This window comes from Herpailurus yagouaroundi, unplaced genomic scaffold (assembly GCF_014898765.1).
Source record: "Herpailurus yagouaroundi ecotype Mexico unplaced genomic scaffold, PumYag 77, whole genome shotgun sequence".
In the NCBI taxonomy this organism is placed as follows: Eukaryota; Metazoa; Chordata; class Mammalia; order Carnivora; family Felidae; genus Herpailurus; species Herpailurus yagouaroundi.
Window position 1 is genome coordinate 86,069,688 of NW_024412388.1, and position 26,973 is coordinate 86,096,660.

The window sequence follows — 26,973 nt, forward strand, 5'->3', positions numbered from 1 at the left end:
TTTCTTTCTTTCTTTCTTTCTTTCTTTCTTTCTTTCTTTCTTTCTTTCTTTCTTTCAGGTTTAATTTTGAGAGAGAGAGCAAGGGTGGGATAAGGGCAGAGAAAGAAGGGGACAGAGGATCTGAAACAAGCTCTGAGCTAACAGCAGCCAGCCCAGTGCAGGGCTTGAACTCAGGAACCATGAGATCATGACCTGAGCAGAAGCTGGATGCTCAACCAACTGAACCACCCAGGTGCCCCCAAAATATTCTTTTTCTCTCGTGTGCTGAGCTTTGTAATTTTATAATACTTGTTAAATTTGTACTTTACTATGATTATTTGAGGAATTTATTTATACTATCTCACAGATTTATTACTAGGGTCAAACATGGAACAGAAAAGCAATTTCAGGGGTACCAGGGTAGCTCAGTCAGTTAAGCGTCTGGTTCTCGATTTCAGCTTGGGTCATGATCTCCATGTTCATGGGTTTGAGCACCACATCAGGCTCCGCCCCCCTCCCCCCGCCCCTCCCTTGCGCACAGGCTGTTTCTCTCAAAATATATACTTAAAAAAAACAACTTAAAAAAGAAGTAATTTCAAATATAATATTATTAATAAAAATCTGAAGTAAGGTTATACCAAAACACAAGAATTAATCCTTGTCTCTAGGATTACTTGTATCACAATTTGTATCAAGTTGTTCAGCTTCAGCTTACAGGGCTTTAGCAAAAGGGCAGTTTTTGTTCTTAGTGATTCCAAATTGGAACAGTGGGAGAAAATTGAAAATGTCAGTTTGGAGAGTCAGCCAGATATTGAAGGAAATTAGAAGAATTCAGGGTCCAGTCCGGTTTATAGGTAGGTAACAAAACCTCAAAGACATTGAACAGGACTAGTATCTGATATCCACAATACTGTGCTACCGAAGTACAATTTCTTTTTCTCTACAGTATCTCTGTTTCTGCAAAGATAAACACAGTGAGACTCATTTGTTTGCAAAATAGTCTGGTTTCATGAAGCTTGGTCTGATTAGTTATGTAAGAATAGGGATTAACCATTTAGGCTCTTTTAAAGTCTGCTTTGCTGGAACTTTTCAGAAGGAGTCTCAGAGTGGACTTTTAAAAGCTTCTCAAGTCTGGGAAGCCAAGCCAAGGACTCGCCATTAGACTTTGCCAGCAGTACCTTTAGAATTGAGTGAATTCCTCTCTTCTGTCTTCTAGAGGTTTCCAAGAGATCTTGAGGTTCTTGGGCCTGCTAGGAATTGACCTTCCTTACTCCCCTGGTGAGTTTAAGAACCCTGAAAGCAAGATACCAACTGGCTTTATTGTTTGTTTTTTGAAGGGACTTTATTGGCTCTATAAAGTCAATCTTAGTTCCTTAAAGCTGTCTGGTCATATCTAATATTACACCCATCCTTCTCAAATGTGACATTCCAGTCAAAACTTGGGCAGTATATACAGCCTGTGTTTCCAATTGTGTCTTGTTACTGGAGAACAGATTCTTATTCAACTTACACAAATAACTATGTTGTCATGAATTAAAAATACTATGAGTTTCTGAATTCTGGAGGAACTAGGTAAGAAGAAAAAGATAAATGTTTCAATTCTGTTTACAAAGGTACCCTTTACCAAATTGATGTAAATTATAGAAAGCTTGAGAGAAAAGGTTTCCTTAACTCTTTTATATAAAATGTTAAAGAACCAGTAATGTTTCAAACAAAAACTCATAAAAATTATAATCATCCTCATCTTTTTATTCCATCCCATTTAATTAATTCTTGTTTTGCTTGATCTTGGATTAGTAGTTTATGAATCTATCAGTTTTTTTCCATGGAGTTCTGGAAATTCTTCCCCAGTCCAATGGTATGATCTTAAAGTTATCAGAAACCTATATTCTAGAGTACTTGTGAGAATCCTTTCCATGAATCTTTGAGGACAAGCATTTTTGGATTGTAGCAGCTTGTAAAAGCTTTCATGAAAGCATCAGTGTAAAAAAAAGAACTATCTGTAACTGACAAGTCTTAAAATGGCCATTGTTAAAGATCTGAGGAGAGTTCATTTTAATATAGTTGACAAGGATATTTGGTTATTTCTGTGACACATATTTTAAGATGATAACTGAAATTATGACTGATAGCATTATACCAGGATAAATCAGATTTTTAAGGAACTTCATACAATTTCTGGAACCATATTAATAACATTTATCCATACAGATATAACCTAAGAAGGTTAAATATCACTTCTTATTTGGCAATATTTTCTTTATGTATATATATATATATTTTTTAAGTTTTTTTTTAATTAATTTATTTTGATAGAGAGCATAAACTGACGGGGGGTGGGGGGTGGTCTGAGAGAAGGAGAGACAGAATCCCAAGCAGCCTCTGGGCCATCAGCGCACAGCCCAATGCAGGGCTTGAACTCACAAACTGTGAGATCATCATGATTTGGAAGCTTAACCAACTAAGCCACCCAGGCGTCCCTGACAATGTTTTCTATATAATTTAACATATCAAATACACCTCACTAGTTTGACATCTTTCTTTTTATAAGGAGAGAGAATATATCTTTTGAGCTGTTTCAGGGACCCTCTGGAACAAATCAAAGTTCTAGCTCAAAAAGACTTCATTTAGAACTTGATTTTTGGGAATTTTGCCAAACATATTAAGTTAAAGAAAAAAATTTTTAACGTTTATTTATTTTTGAGAGAGACAGAGTGCAAGCAGGGGGGTGGGGGGGGGCAGAGAGAGACAGAGTCTGAAGTAGGCTTCAGGCTCTGAGCTGTCAGCACAGAGCTGGATGCAGGGCTTGAACTCATGGACCATGAGATCATGACCTGAGCCAAAGTCGGACGCTTAACTGACTGAGGAACCCAGGCACCCCCAAACATACTAAGTTTTAAAATACATGATTAAATGGGATCATAGGTCCTATGAAACAATACTTCGTTATCCATTTAACCAAAGTGACAAACACATTGAAGGCAAATACTGAAAGTTACATAGTTATATATATTTATATATAATAAATATAAATGAACTCTTTTAATAGAAAAGACTCTGTTTTCTTAAGTAATCAAAGACCGGATAAAGAAAATGGGAAGTACAGGAAGTTATTTTGATAAAACATAGGATCTTTGTTTTCTAGGCAGATTACTTAAAAGGTAAAGGAAAACTTTTCACAATCTTATCAAGAGCAGACCCATAGTCCAAGAAAGCTTTGCTCTTTTAGAAGAGACAAGACTCAATTCTAGTTTTGCATCAATGTACTTTAGATATTAAGGCTCATTTTTTATAACCTTATAATTAACACACTCAATTTTAGCCATCATGACCATTTGAAATAAGTATCTCCTCTACTCTCTTCCCAGCTTTCTATATCCGTCTGGTTTTTGTCTTTTATTCTGCTCTTTCTCATTCTAGAACAACGAATTATTCTATTTTAGGGCAAAATTACTCTTTTTTTTCCTTTAGCAAAAACATATCTCCATATCATATTTTTTTCATACCAAAACACATCTTACTTTCCTTGTATATACTAAGTCCCCCCACCTTCTTCCTAGTATTTTAATTACATATATTAATTAGAATTCTTAACCTTAATTCTAGTGAAAACTAGGAAGTAATTGTGAAGTGTTTGTCATACACCAACATTCTGTACATTGGCAAATTTATGAATACTTCATTTCCTCATTTCTAGAGCTATATGCTTCTTCATGGTATAATTTTTTCATTGTTTTTCAACGTGGTACAAAACATGTTTGCGAACAGACCCAAATACCCCCGGTTGCTTTTTAATAAGAGGCAAAAAGTAGGTTAACTTACATTCAGTTATTAATGTTTCACCATTTTGCCTTATGTGGGATGATATACATATTCAGTGAATATTCATCATTTCACTTGACTTAGCAAAACTCTAAGGCTGTAAGTTACCAAAGATATTTGGTAAACTTTCAAGCAGACATATTATAAAAAAAAAATTGTTGAAAAGTTCATTTATGAATTTTTATATTTTTTAACTTTTTTACATTAAACTTACAGTTATTTAATTTGGTTGTTTTAAATAAATATGTTTAAATTATTCATGAAAATTTCATGAGATGGCAACTAGCCATCTTATTAAATTACTTTTCCTGCTGACCAATTTTGTAACACAGAGATAACATATGCTTATTTGACTAGTAAACTCAGGTAGAAAAGCTGTATGTCTATTATATTTAATGCTGACAACTCTGGAGATATATCCATTTTTTGTTTGGCTGGTTTGTTGGGTTTTTTTTGGGTTTTTTTTTTGCTTTTTTGAACTAATTCAACAATATTCTTATTTGCCAAAGATTAACTGAGTCATGTGAACTTAAAATTTGAGTTAGTTTCTGTATTTCTGAGAGAATACTAAATTAATATAGCACTTCTTTTTCTTTAATTCAGTTAAATTGAGCTCTTTTACAAATTAATTTTGGCAAGACCATCCAAAGGTAGAAAAATGTCACACATCTAAAACCTACAGAAAAACACAAATAGAGATCTTACAGCTTTTCTTTTAAATTCTTAAATTATTGTACCATGTGTCAGGTACAATAATATAAAACTCTCTAGTTTGTAAAAGAACAGTTGGATCCAAATTGTGTTTATGGCAGATGGAAGAAGACAAGGTTACCTGCTCAGATGGCTAAAGCTTTTTACAATATTTGTTGAGAAGACTTTGAAGATTATTCATTTGCCCAGTTTCCAAATAGCTCCATTTCCCTTTTCAGCATCAGGTAGTTGCTTCTGGGTAGTTGTCTCTGACTCCAGCTGCTTCAAGTTCAAGTGACAGTAGGCATCTGAAGTGGGAAGGGAGAAGTCTTGCAGGTGGACAGAGGGATGGAGGAAGTAGGGGCCTGAAGAATTCAGGGAACTGAATGGAAGATATGAAGGTGGCGAAAAAAGGAAGGAGGAGTGGAAACCATGGGAAGGGAGAGAGGTCTTAGAGGAACAAGTTTGGGAAGATGTTAGGTTCCCCAAAGAAGCAAGTGAAGTTCCAGATTATCCTCAGCAAAATCATGCCAACAAGAGGGAGGTGGACAGAGTTGGCAGAGCATATGGTCAGCAGGGGTTCAAGAAGAGGTTTCAGTTGACTGTAAAGTTCCCATGGGAGGAACAGGATGAAATAGAACAAGAGCGGCCTTAAAAAACAAAAAACTCCCATCAGGCTCTGAATATCAGCTTCCAGTTAGACTAACTTTTGACCAGAGAGCTCCTTTAAAAAATCCCTTCAAGGGGCGCCTGGGTGGCTCAGTTGGTTAAGCGGCTGACTTCAGCTCAGGTCATGATCTCGCGGTCCGTGAGTTTGAGCCCCGCGTCGGGCTCTGTGCTGACAGCTCGGAGCCTGGAGCCTGTTTCAGATTCTGTGTCTCCCTCTCTCTGACCCTCCCCTGTTCATGCTCTGTCTCTCCCTGTCTCAAAAATAAATAAAACGTTTAAAAAAAATTTTAAAAATAAAAATAAAAAATCCTTTCAAATATCTCATTATCTATCAGGTTTCAGCTGGGATAAACAGTAAATATTCCTGGCAGTATTGAACTCCTTTAAAAATATTTTTTTCCGGGGCTCCTGGGTGGCTCAGTCGGTTAAACGTCCGACTTCAGCTCGGGTCACCATCTCGCGGTCCATGAGTTCGAGCCCCAAATCGGGCTCTGGGCTGATGGCTCGGAGCCTGGAGCCTGCTTTGGATTCTGTGTCCTCTCTCTCTGTGCCCCTCTCCTGTTCATGCTCTGTCTCTCACTCTCTCTCAAAAATAAACATTAAAAATAATTAAAAATAAATAAATTTTTTTTCTTTTTTTTTAAACCAAGGGTATACCTATCAAGTGACTCAAAACCAAAACCAATACCATTTATAACTTAATGCAAGAGACATCCCCAAAGAAGGTAGAAAAGTTGCAGCCCTCCAGAACCACTCCCAAAGATAGCCAAAAGAAAGAGACAACACGTCCCCACCTCATCCTACCTGCCCCCCCCCCCCCCCACAGCTGGCAGCAGTCAGTAGGATGCTAGTTTCCAATGGGATGTGACCCACATTTCTGTCCAGCTCCTATTCTATATTCTGTATTCTTATATTCTTATTCCATATTCTTCTGGCTCCTAACCTGATGGTTGAGCCACTTACACACTCAAGAACCAATAACCAGCATGCCCCAGGCAAGCAGGAAGCCAAGCCAAATTCTCAGGGCACAAAATGAGGCAAATAGGAAAGTAATAGCTGTACCTTGGGAGACAAGGATCAGTAACCAATGGGTACCCCAAACCAAATTCCCAAGACTGTTAATTCAGAGAACTAATATTTACAAGTGTTTTTCTTCTGCTAATCTGAATTTGGAAAGGAAGGGACAGTGAAATTTCACCTTCCTCTCTGGACTGGGCATTACTGACAAATCAAGGAGAGCTGGTTTTGTAAGATTTCTTACCGTTTCTGGCTTCTGCCAGTTCTTCCGGGGTCCATCTGTAAGCTCTAGAGTGAGGGGGGTGTCTCAGCAATCCCATCCTTTGCCACCAGGGGACATATAGGGGAGGAAAATAATTTTCCCTCTGATATTCTGAGTTCCTAGCTAAGACCCTTACAATAAAAGATTAACAGGAGAAAAACAGTTTATTAACATGTGTTCTCCATGTATACAAGGTATACATACACACTCAGGGAAAATTAGAAACTCATAGAAATAGCTTTAGCATTCAGGATTAAATACCATTTTAAGAGGGAAAAGAAAAGGGACATGTAGGTTTCATAGGGGAGAGTAAGTGATTTTTAGGAAAGATGAATGGGCCCTTAGAAGAACAGATTGGAACTAGATAGTTTGTGACAAGGTTTATCTGGGTGTGGTGTTAATTTCTAATCTGCTCTCCTATAGTGACTCAATCCTCCCTGGTTGATGAAACTCCTTTGGGGAGGGGATTTATGACAACTGAGTTCCTTTTAGAGGATTTGTTTTTAGGCAGATAAGGGAGGTTTGGAGAAAGCCTCCCCTGCTTTTGCTGTTAAAAATTGTTAAATGCCCAGGGGCACCTGGGTGGCTCAGTCAGTTAAGCATCTGACTCTTGATTTCTGCTCAGGTCATAATCTCAGTTTCATGGATTTGAGCCCTGCATCAGGAACACTGTCAGTGCAGAGCCTGCTTGGGATTCTCTGTCTCTCTCTCTCCACCTCTCCCCAACTCTCAATCTCTGTCTCAAAAATAAATAAATGAACAAACATTAAAAAATCTTTTTTCTAAGTACCTACAACTGAAAACAGCCAATATGCTAAAGTGGCATGTTTTTGGGGTGGCATGTTCTGTTTCCTTTCATCCCCATTGTATAGATGAGAATATTAAAGGTCAGACAGGTCAAATAATTGACCGTAGGGTCTACACACACTATTTACACTGTCTCAGTTATATTTGAAATGGTTATAATTTGTATCCTCAGATGTGCCTTTCACTCAGTAGGAACTCAATATGATGAATGCATGACTGGATAAACATTAGAACCAACTCAGTTGGTTAAAGCCCAATCTTATCATTCAGTAGCTGTGAAGTGCAACTTTTGAACTTCTTTCTTGAAGTTTTAGAGAAGGAACTTTCTATTTGATATTAATCTGGAATTTTTGTGCATGTTTAGGAAACTACAAAAAAATTAAGAGTAAATTCATGATCTGTCTGGGTAACTGAAATCAAACCAACAATTACTAATGTCATTGAACATCTCCATTTGAATATTATCAAACCAGCAGTTAATATTTTTATTCATGTGTATGAATTTATTATTAAAGTTCAGATCAATGTGAATTGGTAGTGTAACATTAGATTTCGACCCTCTAAACAGCAAGCATATTCTAAGTATATTCAACTTGTCTCCTTTAATGAAAGAGTGTACTGCTGTGGTTATATATTTTTAGTGGATTTTTAAGTGTCTTTGCTATGTAGATTTGAGAGTGTTTGGTATACAATATGAGAGTTTTTACTTTATAAGCTTGAATGTTACCCGGCTTCTCTATCTAAATTGGCTACTCAGAATTCTTGTTAGTGTATCATTTTTTATTTTTATTTTTTATTTATTATTATTTTTTTTTATTATATGAAATTTATTGTCAAATTAGTTTCCATACAACACCCAGTGCTCATCCCAAAAGGTGCCCTCCTCAATACCCATCACCCACCCTCCCCTCCCTCCCACCCCCCATCAACCCTCAGTTTGTTCTCAGTTTTTAACAGTCTCTTATGCTTTGGCTCTCTCCCACTCTAACCTCTTTTTTTTTTTCCTTCCCTTCCCCCATGGGTTTCTGTTAAGTTTCTCAGGATCCACATAAGAGTGAAACCATATGGTATCACTCTTTCTCTGTATGGCTTATTTCACTTAGCATCACACTCTCCAGTTCCATCCACGTTGCTACAAAAGGCCATATTTCATTCTTTCTCATTGCCACGTAGTATTCCATTGTGTATATAAACCACAATTTCTTTAGCCATTCATCAGTTGATGGACATTTAGGCTCTTTCCATAATTTGGCTATTGTTGAGAGTGCTGCTATAAACATTGGGGTACAAGTGCCCCTATGCATCAGTACTCCTGTATCCCTTGGATAAATTCCTAGCAGTGCTATTGCTGGGTCATAGGGTAGGTCTATTTTAATTTTCTGAGGAACCTCCACACTGCTTTCCAGAGTGGCTGCACCAATTTGCATTCCCACCAACAGTGCAAGAGGGTTCCCGTTTCTCCACATCCTCTCCAGCATCGATAGTCTCCTGATTTGTTCATTTTGGCCACTCTGACTGGCGTGAGGTGACCTGAGTGTGGTTTTGATTTGTATTTCCCTGATAAGGAGTGACGTTGAACATCTTTTCATGTGCCTGTTGGCCATCCGGATGTCTTCTTTAGAGAAGTGTCTATTCATGTTTTCTGCCCATTTCTTCACTGGGTTATTTGTTTTTCGGGTGTGGAGTTTGGCGAGCTCTTTATAGATTTTGGATACTAGCCCTTTGTCCGATATGTCATTTGCAAATATCTTTTCCCATTCCGTTGGTTGCCTTTTCGTTTTGTTGGTTGTTTCCTTTGCTGTGCAGAAGCTTTTTATCTTCATAAGGTCCCAGTAATTCACTTTTGCTTTTAATTCCCTTGCCTTTGGGGATGTGTCGAGTAAGAGATTGCTACGGCTGAGGTCAGAGAGGTCTTTTCCTGCTTTCTCCTCTAAGGTTTTGATGGTTTCCTGTCTCACATTCAGGTCCTTGATCCATTTTGAGTTTATTTTTGTGAATGGTGTGAGAAAGTGGTCTAGTTTCAACCTTCTGCATGTTGCTGTCCAGTTCTCCCAGCACCATTTGTTAAAGAGACTGTCTTTTTTCCATTGGATGTTCTTTCCTGCTTTGTCACAGATGAGTTGGCCATACGTTTGTGGGTCTAGTTCTGGGGCTTCTATTCTATTCCATTGGTCTATGTGTCTGTTTTTGTGCCATAGTGTATCATTTTTTAGATACCACTCAAAACCTAAAGAACCAGTTGCTGTCTGAAGATAAATGTTTTGATTGAAAAAGTATGCTGGATCAGGTAATATAGTAGAAATTAGAGCTTAAGATGAAGCAGAAACTCTTAGGTCACAACAGGTAAAATGCTAAAAAAAAAAAAAAAAAAAACAAAACCCCACATTTAATTTTTTTTTTAAATTTTTATTTTTAATTTTTTTTCAACGTTTATTTATTTTTGGGACAGAGAGAGACAGAGCATGAATGGGCAAGGGGCAGAGAGAGAGGGAGACACAGAATCGGAAACAGGCTCCAGGCTCTGAGCCATCAGCCCAGAGCCCGACGCGGGGCTCGAACTCATGGACCGTGAGATCGTGACCTGGCTGAAGTCGGACGCTTAACCGACTGCGCCACCCAGGCGCCCCAAAAACCCCACATTTTAATAAGAGAGTGCCTACATACAACTTTACACCTGCTTTACCTACTTTTTCTGTAAAAGTTGGATGTGAAGTTTTTTCTAAACTCATGTATTCTTTAAAGCCAATTTTAAACATTTCTAGTAGTATTTTTTAACATGAGTAAATCTTATAAAGATATTCAATGAATATTCAAATAAAGCATTGTATTTTAACCATTTTATCTGATTGATACCTTGTAATCCTCATAACTGTGCCACATGTGGGGTACATACTGTTTTTCCTCCATATTATACATGAAGGAGAGGAGGAACAGAGAGGTTAAATAGTTTGCTTTATTTATCAAGTGGTGGGGACAGAATGTGAAATTAGGCTATCTGAGTCCAGAGGCATACTTTAATTTACTATGCTGACTGTCCCTCTAAAACTTAAACTTCCTTAAACACTGAGCCTTCACTGTGAAGACCATGCAAAAGACTTACTGCAAAAACTCATAAGCCATGAATTGGTAGCTTTGAAAGAAGTCTTGCTTTGTATTTGAGCTCTGACATGTTATGCAAGGCAAATTATATACTTAATATCTCAGAACCTACAGTTTTAAATCTATAAAATGAGTGATTCCTCCTTTTACAGATTAAATGAGATTTATTTATTTATTTTAAATTATTTTGTTTTTAGTTTATTTTTTGAGAGAGCAGGGGAGGAGCAGGGGAGGGGCAGCCCAAACAGGCTGCACATAGCACAGAGCCCGGTGCGGGACTCGAACCCACAAACCATGAGATCATAACCTGTGCCGAAATCAAGAGTGGGACGCTTAACCAACTGAGCCACCCAGGCGCCCCCAGATTAAATGAGATTTAAATGAGATGATGCCTGTAAAGCACCTAGTGCAATATCTGATGAGCTGTAGGGTGCTCAGTAAATGTTCTTTTATTAATTTAACATCTCTTGTGAAGTTACAATTATTAGAAAACATTTCATGAGAACCAGTTTCTGCATGGGTGCCTCTACCTTTTATTTATTATACAGAGAGACTTAATTCACAAGGATCATTCTAACCTTCTGAGAATTTACTTATTGTGGAGTTTACTTATTTTATAAATCCAATACAGAGTTAACGCCTAGTGTGTGATAGGCACAGGTAAGGAAATGCAAGATATACAATGATAAATGAAACACAGAAGTGCATATATGTCAACAAATTAGATTAATAAAATTTATAAGTGGTATTATAAAATACAAGTATAAAATTACATTGGAATATAGTAGAGGGAAGGCTTCAGTCTCCTTGAAACTTAGGAAAATTTCACTGAGAGTAGACTTGTATCTTAAGGCCTATAAATGTACAAGTTCTACAGGTAAAGAAGAGGAAAAGTGTTTTTTAAAAAGGGATATTTGTTCAGAGAATGCACGAAGAAAAGTGTCTGAGACAGGTCATAGTTTATGGCAGGGAATTTAGGTTGGGGCCAGATTTGTGAGGGGCTGTGTTATGTGAGTTTGTACTTCTATTGGTAGGGATTGTATTGTATCTTCTATTGGTAGGGAGTTAGTTAAATTTTACAAAAAGAGAAGGAATGTGATCAGGTCTACAGTTTATTAAGACGTCGGCTATATGGAGGATAGAGCTGTGAGAGTCTGAAGGCTGTCCCATCAGTTAGTAGGCAGAGTGCCATGAGACTTGAACAGTAAATATTGAATAAGCATAATCAAAATGTACTCATAATCCGTGTATGAACCCATATATACGTAATCTCCTAAGACTGTAGGCTTACCTGGGAGTGGTTGCAATTTCCTGTTTAGAAAGGGCGGTGGTTAAAAAAAACACCACCACACAGAATTTGAATTCTAATAGTGGAATTTTGTCCTTAGGGGAGGGTGGTAATCTTTCCTTAAATACCCAAGCACAGTTAATAGCTAGAGTTAAAAAAAACAAAATTTGTCCTTGACAGTCTGTCAAACTATAAACCCATAAATACCAGCTCATTCTATATGTTCTAATTTCAGTTAAATTATTTTAAACATGTTTTTCTAAAATTTTTACCATTTGTGAGTGGTGCAAAGAAAAACATCTTAAGGTCCCTGATCTTTCAGGTTTTTCCTCAGGCTGAATTAAATAAATGGCTAAACATCATTCTTGATTATCCTTGTACATTTTAATACTTAAACATTTGAAAAATGCTGTAACCTTGTTATTAATGTTAGTGCTTGGGTAATAACACTTATAGAATTATTATATTATGTTTGGTTTTCTGCATATACATAGATATGTTTTAGATGGCATGTTCTGACTCATGTAGTATAACTGTAACTGGACAATAAATCATATTTATTTTAAAAAATTTTTTTAAACTTTTATTTTTGAGAGAGAGACAGACGTGAGCAGGGGAGGGGCAGAGAAAGAGGGAGACACAGAATCCAAAACAGGCCCCAGGCTCTGAGCTGTCAGCACAGAGCCCAATGCACAGGGCTTGAACTCACAAACTGTGAGATCGTGACCTGAACTGAAGTCAGACGCTTAACAGACTGAGCCACCCAGGCGCCCTGGACAATAAATCATGTTTAAAGGAGTCTATTTGAAAATAGTCTAGTGTGAACAGAAAATTTTAGATTGGGAATTGTTTTCTAGTTTATAAACTATATCTGATTATCTGCTATTAATATTTTAGGTTATAAAAAACAAAGACATGAATAAAAATGTGATGATCTGTGTATTCTTTGTCTTTAATGTCCTTTAAGATAAGAAAGAAATGGGTGTTTTCTGAAATAAGCACTAGTAGAAGAATTACTTCGTAACATTTAGTTAAGTCCTTACCTTCTCTATAGAAATGTTATTAACCATTTAGTTCTGTGAACCAAGTGGATGGGCTTCAAATTTCCCGTGACAGAACATCACTAGAGTAATATCTTATTTATTTGGTATCCTTGGTTTTTTTCCCGAGTCTGGCATTTATTTTTAAAAATATTTATTAAGCACAAACTGTGTGAGAGGAACTGTTGTATGCACTCTTCAATGTAAACCAGTTTTCCTGGTAACTGATTTATTCGTTTGAGTACTGAAAACTTAATTTTATTTTCTTAAAAAAAATTTTTTTTAACATTTATTCAATTTTGAGAGACAGAGAGTAAGTAGGGAAGGGGCAGAGAGAGAGGGAGACACAGAATCTGAAGCAGGCTCCAGGCTCTGAGCCATTAGCACAGAGCCTGAGATGAGGCTCAAACTCACAGACCTGCGAGGTCATGACCCCAGCTGCAGTCAGATGACGCTTAACTGACTGAGCCACCCCGGTGCCCCTGAAAGCTTAATTTTAACCAGTCTTCCTCCTAAACATTTTAAATGCTTTCTGCCTAAGTAGACATAGAATGGAGAACAATTAAAAATTTAAAATATAGGGGCGCCTGGGTGGCGCAGTCGGCTAAGCGTCCGACTTCAGCCAGGTCACGATCTCGCGGTCCGTGAGTTCGAGCCCTGCGTCGGGCTCTGGGCTGATGGCTCAGAGCCTGGAGCCTGTTTCCGATTCTGTGTCTCCCTCTCTCTCTCTGCCCCTCCCCCGTTCATGCTCTGTCTCTCTCTGTCCCAAAAAAAAAAAATAAATAAACGTTGAAAAAAAAATTTAAAAAAAAATTTTAAATATAGATTCTTGTATTGATTTCCTGTGGCTGCTGTAACAAATTATCCCAGCTTGGTTGCTTAAATGAAGAGAAATCTATTCTCCCAGAATTCTGGAGGCCAGAACTCCAAAATCAGTATCATTAGGCCGATAATCAGAGAGGCTGGTAATCAAAGACTCTGGAGGCTCTAAGGAAGTATCCATTCCTTTCTTCTCCCAGTTTCTTTCCTTGGTTTGTGGCTGCATTACTCATGGACAAGGCCAGCATCTTCAAATCTCTCTCTGGATCCATCTTCACACTGCCTTCTCCTCTTACGTATTTGTGTTCTCCTTTTCCGTCTGTCTTTCATAAGGACACTTGTATTTAGGGCTCATTTAGCTAATCCAGGATAATCTTCCTGTCTCAAGATCCTTAACTTAATTTCATTTAAAAAATCCCCTTTTCCAAATAAGGTATCATTTACAAGTTCTAAGGATTAGGACCTTTATCTTTGGGGGCCATTATTCAGCCTGCTACAATCCTCAGACGTATTTTAATATCTGGACATGTGCTAGGATATAGAGATTGTAAAAATATATAGAATGTAGGGTCCTGGGGCCCTATGAAGTTGTAAAGTCAATTTGCTTTTTATTTCAAGTCCTTGACAGGATCAGACTTTGGATTTCTTTTTCAGAAATACTGACTTTGTAGCTAAAAGAGATAAGTTGTTTTAAGGCAGTCATGGAAACTTTCTGATACCTTACTTGAACCATGGTCTGTGAATTAAGGGTCTCAAGTTCATTATTTTTTTTTTCTCCAAGTCTTCTAGTTACCTTGGAAACAACAAATGAACACCATTAGATGCCAATTTCCAGTAAAATGTTTGTGGCAGCAACTACTTGATCACCTAAAGCCTTATGTTGATTATAGGTATTTATAGATGATAATTTTTTTAAGTTTATTTATTTATTTTGAAAGAGAAAGAGAATACCCGTGCACACACTGGTGGGGAAAGAGCAGAGAGAGGGGGAGAGAGAGAATCCCAAGCAGGCTCCACGCTCAGTGTGGACTTGACGTGGGGCTCCACGATCGTGAGATCATGACTTGAGCTGAAATCCAGAGTCAGACACTTAACCAACTGAGGCACCCAGGTGCCCCTACAGGGAATAATTTAATTTCTGCCTTAACATGATGAACTACCAGTGGCTCCTTACCACTGGTAATAGGATCATTAATGGCCTTAAATCTAGTCAGGTCAGAAAAGTGATTCCAAATTACTATCACTGTAGTTCTGTTACCCTAGAAACCACATTTGGTACCAAAAACTGTATCAGGGTTCAATAGAGAAACAGAACCCTTCACTATTATAGAATAAGGGATTTATGATAGGAATAAGACCTGTGACAACTGTGAGAGAAGCAGGGGAAGTCACGGTCAAAAAAGAGAGTGGTGAAGGATTACTGAGAAGTCACTAAGCAGCCTTCCTGAAAGACTAGTATGTATACTCAAGTCAGAGCTTTCAAAACCATCTAGGAAGGAAAGCATGTCCTGTAGCCAGAATAGGATCATGTAATGGAGCTGGTGGGAGAGTGTAGAGAAAGCTATCCTCTCTTTGTAGCTGTCTTTCACTGTCCACATCAAGAGTCTGGTGGAGAGCCTGAGTCCACTCTTACGCAGCAGGATCAGCACTTGTGAGGAAGAGCTGACCCAGTGCAGGGAAGAGTGAAGATAACTGGAATCTGTTTCTCTGTTTCTGTTTTACCACATGTAATCCTGCAAATTTTCTGAGTGTAATGGCTCTTGCATCACTCTTGTCTTCCTAGTTTTGTGCGGACTTTGTGTTTAGCCAGTTCTAACCTAGCACCATACAGAGTAAGGGACTGTTTGAGTTTATGAGTTTAATGAAGTTGACATAAGGTATCATAATTTTCCTATGATATTTTTCTCTAGCACCTTAGGTTATAGCAGTTTACATACTTATACTATTTCTTTTTTTCTTTAAGTTATAATGTTTATTTTTGAGAGAGAGAGCACGTGCACGCGTGGGGGAGGGGCAGAGAGAGAGGGGGACGGAGGATCTGAAGCAGGCTCTGCGCTAACAGCAGAGAGCCCAATGTGGGGCTCAAACCCACGAACCACGAGATCATGACCTGAGCCAAAGTCGGACACCCAACTGACTGAGCCACCCAGGTGCCCCTCTTTTTTTTTTTTTTTTTAAATTTGGGAGAGCGAGTGTGTGTAAGTGGAGTGGGGGAGAGGGGCAGAGGGAGAGAGAATCTTAAGCAGGCTCCACGCTCAGCGTGGGGCTTGATCCCATGACCCATGAGATTATGACCCAGTTGCCCCTCAAAGGGGATCTTAGAGCTATACTGTTTTCCAAATGACTGATATTATATAAAGAATACAATAAATAATACTGAACAATTTTAAATCTAAAAATTAGAATGCAAATACATTTTATATTTGTATAATTGAAGAAATATTTGAGTACTATTGATTTTACTGAATGTAAGAATGGAAATTCTGTAGTCCTGAAAGAACAAGTTAAAAATTGACAGTACTATTATTTATATGTAGTTGATATTGCCTTAGGTAAACAGACATTTGACACGTTGAGGAAGAAAGGGAAGGAGAAACAATGAAAAGTTGTTTTACTTAGATAGTGATAGGAACTTTAGATAGTAAAGAGTTGGTTGTTAAGTGTTACTGAGCAGGATTGTGCTTTTCCTTAAGCACTTAAAAGTGAACTAATTTAGTGGAAGTTACTATTTCTATCATAGAAACAAAATTGATTATACCGATAATGTAAATTATCTTCAGTTCATTTTTCTTTCACTTTAATAAAAAAAGAAAGCTTTTGGATTTTCCACAGGATTATTATGGATTTCAAGCACAACATATTGTTACTACTTTTAGGGAATGCAGTAGCGACGTTTGAGGTAATTTGAAAGGAAGATATATAGATGCCAGTGTCAGAAGTAGAGGCAGTTGTGATAAATTTTATTTGTCATTATTTAGCATACAGTTATAGGTTGCAGTTTTAAAGTTTGGCATCATGGAGGATAATGGACAAAAAGTTGCAACTGAGGTCAGTATTTCTATATGTATTTATTTACTTTTTCTGTTCACACTTGGGAAAATCTTAAAAGATCTGTTTTTACCAATAGATATTTCTGACTAGAATATAATATGAACTTATATTTTCCTGTCACTTTGTAATTTGTGTGTTTTCATATGTACTGTATTATGTCATTAACAGCTAGTAGATTATTATATTGTACTTAGGGAGTATATTTCAGAACTACTGTTTAGAAAATGTAAATATAGCTTACTCTAAAAACCATAAGTTAAGAAATTTAGTCTTTTATTTTTACAATAGAAGGAAAATTGATGTGCAGAATTTCTTAGGTACTTAGTTGTCTGTATAAAAATCTATGTAAATTTTATTACAGTTTAAAAATACTGACTAAACATTTGGTCTCTTAGGACTTTTAGTAGCTGGAGATGCATCAGCAAAATACCAATATGATTATTATTATTATTATTTTAAATGTTTATTTATTTTGAGACAGATTGTGCCTGCATGCAAGTGAGGAAGGGGCAGAGAGCGAGGGAGAGAAAATCCCAAGCAGGCTGCACGCTATCAGCATGGAGTCCAGCACGGGGCTCAATCCCAAAACTGTGAGATCATGACCTGAGCCAAAATCAAGAGTCAATCACCTCAGCCACCCAGGGGCTCCCAGATATTATTGTTGCAGTAGAAACAATGAGCTTCATATACAGACCTAAAGATTATACATATACATAGTAAGCTTATGGAATGTCTGTAGCCAGACTGATTTTCAGATTTACACACAAGGCCTTATCTAAGTCTGAAAAGATGAGTAGAAATTATTGGTATATAACGTTTTGAAGATTTCAAAACTTACTTAATGCATATCTAATGTAATTAATGATGGTTTATACAACTAATTTCTCACTAATCCTGACTAATTTGGAGGTAGAGGTGGTAGCAGAAGTGTACATTAATGATACTTCATGTAATGTGTGTTGTTTAAAAAATGTAAGCCTTTAATTCAGAATTGGCTGACAACGCATTATAAAGCAAGGATCTATGGAAGCTATTTTAAAGAAAATTAAAGATATCTAATTAGCATATCAGATGTACTTAATTTTTACCTTCTAGTGTGTTTGTAAAACCTTTTTGTTCTTGGGGCACCTGGGTGGCTCAGTCTGAGTGTCTTGATTTTGACTCAGGTCAAGATCCCAGGGTCATAGGATGGAGCCCAGTGTCTAGTCCCCCCTACCTTCAGGCTCCCTGGCTAAGCATAGAGCCTGCTTAAGATTCTCACCCTCTGTTCCTCTCCCCTACTTGCACTCTCACTCTCAAAATAAAAAATAAATAACTACCAAGAACCTCTTTGAACTCTAAAGAGGCTTACTAATATTTTTTTGTACAAAGTGCAAAAATATTTTAATTAAGCCATCATCCAAACTCATCAAGTTGCAGTGAATGAAGTTATGTTGTACATATGTTATAAAATGGGATTTAAAAATAATAAAACTAGGAGTGCCTGGATGGCTCTGTCAGTTAAGTGTCCAGCTCTTAATTTTGGCTAAGGTAATGATCTCATCGCTTGTGAGTTTGAGCCCTGCATCAGGCTCTGCATTGACTGTGTGGAACCTGCTTCAGATTCTCTCTTCCTTTCTCTCTTTGTCCTTTGCCTGCTCGTGCTCTCCCTCTCTCTCAAAATAAATAAGTAAACTTAAAAAAAAAATAAAAAATAAGAAAACTAAAAATAAATAAATAAATGAATAAATAAAAATAAAACTAACTTTATAAATACCAAATTTATAACAATTCAGAGGAAAAACAGTGATTGGAAAGCAAGTGCAAGTTCTATTAGAGTGACTAACCAAACCTTGAAATATCCCTTGTGCAAAGGACTTTTATTTTATTATTATTTTTTTAAATGTAATTTACTGTCAAATTGGCTAACATACAGTGTGTACAGTGTGCTTTTGGTTTTGGCGGTAAATTCCCATGGTTCATCACTTACATATAACACCCAGTGCTCATCCCAACAAGTGCCCTCCTCAATGCCCATCACCCATTTCCCCCTTCCCCAACCCTCCCATCAACCCTCAGTTTGTTCTCTGTATTTAAGAGTCTCTTGTGGTTTGCCTCCCTCCCTCTCTGTAACTTTTTTTCCCCCTTCCGTTCCCCCATGGTCTTCTGTTAGGTTTCTCAAGTTCCACATATAAGTGAAACATATGATATCTGTCTTTCTCTAACTTATTTCACTTACCATAATACCTTCCAGTTCCATCCACGTTGCTGCAAATGGCATGATTTCATTCTTTCTCATTGCCAAGTAGTATTCTGTTGTATATGTAAACCACATCTTCTTTATCCATTCATCAGTTGATGGACATTTGGGCTCTTTCCATAATCTGGCTGTTGTTGAAAGCTCTGCTATAAAAATTGGGATACATGTGCCCCTGTGCGTCAGCACTCCTGTATCCTTTGAATAAATCTAGTAGTGCTATTGCTGGGTCATAGGGTAGTTCTATTTTTAATTTTTTGAGGAACCTCCACACTTTTCCAGAGCGGCTGCACCAGTTTGCATTCCCACCAGCAGTGCAAGAGGGTTCCCGTTTCTCCACATCCTCGCCAGCATCCGTAGTTTCCTGTGTTGTTCATTGTAGCCATTCTGACAGGTATGAGGTGGTATCTCGGTGTGGTTTTGATTTGTATTTCCCTGATCATGAGTGACATTGAGCATCTCTTCATGTGTCGGTTGGCCATCTGGATGTCTTCTTTGGAAAAGTATCTATTCATGTCTTCTGCCCATTTCTTCACTGCATTATTTGTATTTCAGGTGTTGAGTTTGGTAAGTTCTTTATAGATTTTGGATACTAACCTTTTATTCGATATGTCATTTGCAAATATCTTTTCCCATTCTGTCGGTTGCCTTTTAGTCTTGTTGATTTTTTCCTTTGCAGTGCAGAAGCTTTTACTCTTGATGAGGTCCTAATAGTTCATTTTTGCTTTTAATTCCTTTGCCTTTGGAGATGTGTCGAGCAAGAAATTGCTGTGGCCAAGGTCAAAGAGGTTGTTGCCTGTTTTGTCCTCTAGGGTTTTGATGGTTTCCTGTCTCACATTTAGGTCTTTCATCCATTTTGAGTTTATTTTTGTGTATGGTGTAAGAAAGTGGTCTAGTTTCATTCTTCTGCATGTTCCTGTCCAGTTCTCCCAGCACCATTTGTTAAAGAGACTGTCTTTTTTCCATTGGATGCTCTTTCCTGCTTTGTCAAAGATTAGTTGGCCATACATTTTGGGTTCAATTCTGGGTTCTCTATTCTATTCCATTGGTCTTTGTGTCTGTTTTTGTGCCAATACCATACTGTCTTGATGGTTACAGCTTTGTAGTAGAGGCTAAAGTCTGGGATTGTGATACCTCCCACTTTTGTTTTCTTTTTCAATATTACTTTGGATATTTGGGGTCTTTTGTGGTTCCATACAAATTTTAGGATTGCTTTAGCTTTGAAAAGAATGCCTGTGCAATTTTGATTGGGATTGCCTTGAAAGTGTAGATTGCTTTGGGTAGTATTGACATTTTAACGATATTTATTCTTCCAATCCATGAGCATGGAATGTGTTTTTTGGTTTCTTTTTTTTCCATTTCTTTGTGTCTTCTTCAATTTCTGCAAAGGATTTTTAGAAGTACTAGCAGTGTGGGGTACCTAGGTGGCTCAGTCGGTTCAGTGTTTGACTCTTGATTTCAGCTTAGGTCATGATCTCATGGTTTGTGGCATTGAGCCCCACGTTGGGCTCTGTGCTGAAAGAGTGGAGCCTGCTTGGAATTCTCTCTTTCCTCTGTCCCTGCCCTTCCCTCTACTCATGGGTGCATTCACATGTGCATACTCTCTCTCTCTCTCTCAAAATAAATAAAACATTAAAAAAAACAGTATTGGCAGTATGATTGGTGTATCAAATCACACATACACAAAGATTGCATTTATATATTGTTGTTATTTAATACAATAATTAAACAAATAATTGTACAATAGTTCATTATTATATGTGTTATATATTACTATATACACTCAAAGTTTATAATTTAAAAATTCAGTCAGGGGAGCCTGGCTGGCTCAGTAGATTTAGCATCTGACTCTTGATTTTGGCTCAGGTCATGATCCTAGGGTCATGGGATTGAGCCCAAATCAGGATCTGCTCTGAGTGTGGAGCCTGCTTAAGGTTCTCTCTCTCTTTCTCTCTCCCTCTGCTCCTCTCTCCTGTTCGTGCACACACACACTCTCTCTCTAAAGTGAAACAAAATAATAAAATAAAAAGAAAAATTCAGGCAAAAGTTTTAGATGAAAAAATTTAAATTAGATTAACAGAATTGTGTGTTTATGTGTGTTAGAACTGGAAGAGACTTGAAAACTCATATAAAATGTTAAATTTTAGAAAAAGAGCTTAAAATTCTTGTGGCTTATATAATGTTTAGAAACGACTTTAAAAATTTTAAGAAAATTTATAAATTTATTTTTTTTAATTTCTTTTCAAGAGAGAGAAAGAGAGAGCGCGCGCGCGTGCTTGCAAGTGCAAGTGGGGGCGGGGCAGAGAGAGAAGGAGACACAGAATCCAAAGCAGGCTCCAGGCTCTGAGCTGTCAGCACAGAGCCTGATGCACAGGGCTCAAACTCAGGAGCCTTGAGATCATGGCCCGACCCAAAGTTGGATACTCAACCGGGTGCGCCACCCAGGCACCCCTAAATTTAAATTTTTAAAAGGAAAAGAATGCTAAATGTTTATCAGTAGGAAAATGGGTAAATAAAAGTCTACTCATTTGATGGAACATTGGAGTTGTTAAAAGCAATGAGCTAGGTCTGTGTATCAGATGCTGAATAAAGTAAGGAAAATGCTGAATAAAGTATGCAGTTTGTTGTTATGTATATATATTAAAGTACTTATGGCTTATTATATCTATATATGTATAAAGAATTTTTAATAGTAGACTAGAAATATAGACTCTAAACTCATAATAGGTTCCTACTGAGGAGGGGGAAAGGAATGGGATTTAGAGTTGTGGCTTATTGGGGGACTTTGACTTTAATCACTTTAATCGTAATGTTATTCCTTTACAAAAGGGAAGATAAACAAATGTGACAAGATTGAGACTTATCAGTTCTGGGTGATGTAATCATAGATGTTATGTTCTTGGTACTTTTGTTTTTAAAAATTTATTTTTAATGTTTATTTTTGATAGAGAGAGAGCATGAGGAGGAGAGGGGTAGAGAGAAAGAGGGAGACACAGAATCCAAAACAGGCTCTAGGCTGTGAACTGTCAGCACAGAGCCTGACACAGGGCTCGAACTCACAAACTTCAAGTTCATTACCTGAGCCAAAGCCAGATGCTTAACCATTTGAGCCACCCAGGTGCCCTGTTCTTGGTACTTTATTGAATTTTAACATTCCATTTTTTTCCTTCAAGAAAGGAAAGGAAAAGGTGGAACTTTGTGATTACAAGACTTTATTTCCCATGTAATAAGGAAGCCCAAAAGGTTGTTAGAATACTTTTAAGTGGAAATATGAAATGGTCTAGGTGCTTTATTTCACCTTTGCTACTAAAGTCCTGGGGTTTAGGGTTTTCCAAAAAACTGACATAAAAATTATTGACAGAATCTATACCAGATATAGATGTTTTTGGGTAATTGATGATGGTTGAAGTTTTTACTAATTAAGTTTTCTACATTTTTCTTATTTTTAATATTTTATTTGTTCATTTGTTTATTTTAGAGAGAGAGCATGAGCAGGATTGAGGGGCAGAGAGAGAGAGAGAGAGAGAGAGAATCCCAAGCAGGCTCCACATTCAGCGTGGAGCCTGACGCAGGGCTTGTGACCTGAGCCATAATCAAGAGTCAGAGGCTCAACTGACTGGACCACCCAGCCTTCCCAGTTTTCAACATTTTTAAAAGAATATACTGGCTTTTTAAAATAATTAAAAGTATTAAATGCTATTTTCAAAAAACAGAAGAAGCCAAAACAAAGCCATCAGAATGAAATAGTGTCATTTTCTTTAGTAATCAAAAAGAGTGCATTTTTCAGGTCTTAGCTGTTAAAGGTGAAAGTGGAACTTCTAAGCATTCTTACTCTTCTGATCCTGCTATAAATCTGAGAGCCTCACTGAACCCCCAGTGAGTTCAGGGAGCTTAGTAACTAGAGACCTTAAAAAATGTGGGTGGCAATTTGTTGACTAGTTCATAAGGATTTGACAGTGAATTGAATAAAGCTACATTTTTGAGAGAACTTAGCACAGTTCCTTGTTGATTATTGGTATGCAAATTTCTTAGATAGGAAATTTTAATGAAACAATAATATGGAAACCAGAGGATTAGCAATTCCTGAAAGGATAAAAAAAAAAAAGGGGAATTAGGTGGCAAGAGAAGAAAATGTAGGGAGGAGTAAAATTAAATCTTAAATATAAGATTGTTTAGAGGTTGTGTTCAATAATAATGAGAAACTGTTGTACACTTTAAAATGAAGAAACAGTATTAATCTTATAAATTAATAGAAGTGGAACATAATCTTCATTTTGGTAGATTTCTTATTTATGAATTTGCTGTGAATTTATGGTTTGCATTAAATGAAAATATTTAGTTTTACCTGTATTGTACTCCAAAACCAACCTACGTATTTGTATAATCTTAGAAATACTCGTATTTTTTTCCATTTTGAGTTTATACATTCCTTAGGCAGAATTATAAATTAAATTGCAATTCTTTACAGTTGATCTAGTACCAATAATCATTTGATTGTATATATTTTACTTTTCAAGTTGGTATTAGAAAAACAATCCAGTTTTTTCCTGCTGTGTGTCTCCTTTCCTCCTTCTCCAGAACACTTCACTTCTGACATATTTGGTCATCAAATGTTGGGGAGGAGATGTGGTTTCCTCACCGCAAGCCATTCTCTGTGACACCAGCTGGGTATCCTACAATTTAACTTGTATTCTGACACTATCTACCTGCAGATAGTGTCAGATTGGCGTTTCAGTCCCATAAGACTGCTCCCACCCTAGTTCAGATGCCAGTCGCAAGTAGTAAGTAGGTCACCAGATTACCCATAACTCTAATTTGGCTACAAATTGGAGGTTCCCACCATCCCCTCCTCAACTTGGATTAACTTGCTAGAGTGGCTCATAGAACTCAGAGAAACACTTCCTGTATATCAGTTTATTAAAGGATATGATAAAGGATACAGATGAACAATTAGATGAAGAGATACATAAGTACCAGGTTTCAGAGGGCCCTGAGTGCAAGAGCTTCTGTCCCTGTGGAGTTGGGATGTGTCATCCTCATGCTGTGTATAGCTTGTTATCCTGAAAGCTCTCTGAACTTCTTACTACTGGAATTTTTATGGAGTTTTCGTTACATAGGCATGATCAGTTGATCACCCAGGAAATGACAAGGGTTTCAGGAACCCTGTGTCAGGAACCAGGGCCAAAGACCAAATATTAGAACAAAAGATGCTCCTAGTGCTCTTATCACTAAGGAAATTACAAGGGTTTCAGGAACCCTGTGTCAAGAGCTAGGGGCAGATACCAATATATATTTTTTCTATTATCTCATGTACTTAAAAAAATACATTGTAACTGTATTAATAATTAAGATCTAAATTATCAAGGCAAATGTATTGATGTTGTACATGTTTGGAAATCGAAAAGCAAAATAGTAAAGATAGTACATCCTGGCTTAGAATCTGACCTTTAAAATTCATTTGAAAAGAAAGTAGGGCACTGCTGTTGTAACAGGTACATTTTTACGATCTTAGTTGCACAATAAACAAAGACTTCCTTGAATAGATTTTCCAGGAGAATCAGATGCCTATGCCAAATGTAGATTGCTGGGAACTTGCACTGCTTCCACACAGAAATAAAGTCCGTCAGATGTCCTCTGGAATTCTACAGTAACACATAGTGAGAGCTAGGGAACCTGGTATTTAACTATATAACTTAATATTTCCAGTTAGTAATTATATGACCTTGAGCAAGTCATCTAACTTCTCTGTTCAGTTTAAAATGAAGAGATTTGTACTAGATGATTTTCTTCAGTTTAAAATGAAGAGATTTGTACTAGATGATTTCTAAAGCATCTTCTATCTCTAAAATGCCGTAATTTCATTTCACATTAGGACTCTTGCTAATGCAAATTTACAAAAGTGAGATGGTTAATACATAAATCTATGTATTCTTTCCTCTAGGTTTGATGCTCTTATTTATATATGACAAAAAGAGATATATTATTCAAATTTTCTCTCTGATATTCATATAAAGTACTTAAGGTAATTTTTTTCAATCATTTTTTTTTCACTATTGAAAATTTTATCCTCGTATTTATGGTGCTACATTGTTTGGATTTGGAGCATATTCAATTTGAGATAGGAATTGCTAAATTTAATAAGCTAGACTTTGTTCCTTCAAGGATAGGCTCTCTTTGTTACCATGGTACTTGGCCTACTATAGGCACCAAATAATGACTATTGGATCTATTTGAATATATTATGTTGCTTTTTTAATGATTATGAGGTGAGGAAAGATAGTGGATCATATAACTAGAGCCATAAAGGGTGGCTTGGTTGTGAGAGCTATAAAGAAATATATAATAAAAAGTGTTCATATTAACAAAACTTAGGATGGAAGATGGAATCATGGAAAGGATAGAATTGGCCTGAAGAGGGGCGCCTGGGTGGCGCAGTCGGTTGGGCGTCCGACTTCAGCCAGGTCACGATCTCGCGGTACGTGAGTAGTTCGAGCCCCGCGTCAGGCTCTGGGCTGATGGCTCAGAGCCTGGAGCCTGTTTCCGATTCTGTGTCTCCCTCTCTCTCTGCCCCTCCCCTGTTCATGCTCTGTCTCTCTCTGTCCCAAAAATAAATAAACGTTGGAAAAAAAAAATTAAAAAAAAAAAGAATTGACCTGAAGAATAGACTAACAGAACATCATTGGTATTAATCCAAAGGAATTAGAGTCAAAATCAAAGTATGAGGAAAGCCTGTTGAGGAATGCTACTACTTAGTACATCCTCAATCTTTTTTTTTTTTTAAGGTTATTTATTTATTTATTTATTTATTTATTTATTTATTTATTTAGAGAGCAAGTGCATGCACACAAATGGGGGAGGGGCAGAGAGAGAGAATCCCAAGGAGGTTCTGCACTGCCAGCACAGAGCCCGCTTTGGGGCTCAAACTCACAGACTGTGAGATCATGACCTGAGCCAAAATCAAGAGTCAGATGCATAACCAACTGAGCCACGGAGGCACCCCTATCCTCAATCTTTGATCAACTTTGTTGATTTGTGATTTACACACAATAAGATGTATCCTTTTTAAATGTACAGTTCAGTGAGTTACAATAAGTGAATAGAATTATATAATTATCACACAATCAAGGTACAGAATATTTCCATTATCACCAACAATTCCTTGCTATCCCTTTGCAGTCAACCTCCAACCTCAACCCCTGGCCACAGTCTGCATCTGTCACTGCAAATTACTTTGGCCCTTTTTAGAATTTCATAAAAATGGATCATGTAGTATATACAGTTTTGTCTATAAACTTTTTTGTTTAATTTCTTTTTAAGATTCATTGATGTTTTACCATACATCAGTATTTCATTTCTTTTTATTGCTAAGTAGTATTCCATCATGGATGTACTACAGTATGTTTAGTAATTCACCTGTTAATGGGCATTTGGGTTATTTGCAGTTTTTGAATGTTATAAATGAAATTCACATGAATAATTATATACGAGCATTATCGATAAATGTTTTCAGATCTCTTGAGTATACCTAAGAGTGGAATTTCTAGGTCATTTGAAAAGATTATTATTTTTTAAAATCAACTACCAAAGTGTTATTCAAAGTGGTTGTATCACTTAATAGTCCCACTAGCAATGTAAGACCTCTGCTCTAAACCCACTCCATTGCTTGGTAGCATCAATTTAAAAATTTTTGCCATTCTAGTAGGTACATAATGGTATCTCATTGTGGTTTTAATTTGTATTTCTGTAATGACTGTGACGTTGAACATCTTTTCATGTGCCTATTAGCCATTCATTCATCTTTTTTGATGAAATGTGTATTCAAATCTTTTGCTCATGGGTTGTCTTGTACTTACTGTGTTGTAAGAGTTCTGTATATATTCTGGACACAAAGCCATTGTCAGATAGATGTGTTGAGAATATTTTCTCCCATCATGTGGTTTGCCTTTATTTTTATAGTATCTTTGGAGGAACAGTTTTAAATTAATGATATCCAATTTGTCCATATTTTTCTTTTATGGTTTGTGTTTTTTGTATCTAAGAAATCTTTGCATATTCCTAAGTGTCTACATTTTTCTCTTGTTTTCTTCTTGAATATTTATAGCTTTAGCTTTTATGACAGGTCTGTGATTCATTTCTAGTTAAATATTTGGTGTGAGATAAATAAGGATAGAGATTCACTTAAAAATGGAGCTCC

General features: G+C 37.0%; 1 protein-coding gene across 5 annotated transcripts in view; it reads left to right on the forward strand.

Moving 5' to 3' along the window:
• Positions 1-26,973, forward strand: part of SLC35A3 (solute carrier family 35 member A3) — a 55,081-nt gene that overhangs the window by 2,378 nt on the left and 25,730 nt on the right. Inside the window, exon 1 of one of the 5 annotated variants that reach the window (XM_040471084.1) lies at positions 24,683-24,801. The exons of the other annotated variants lie outside the window; for them this stretch is intronic. The gene's annotated coding sequence lies outside the window, so the exon portion shown is untranslated. Of the gene's footprint in view, positions 1-24,682; positions 24,802-26,973 lie in introns of those variants that run through there. 5 annotated transcript variants of the gene reach the window in all.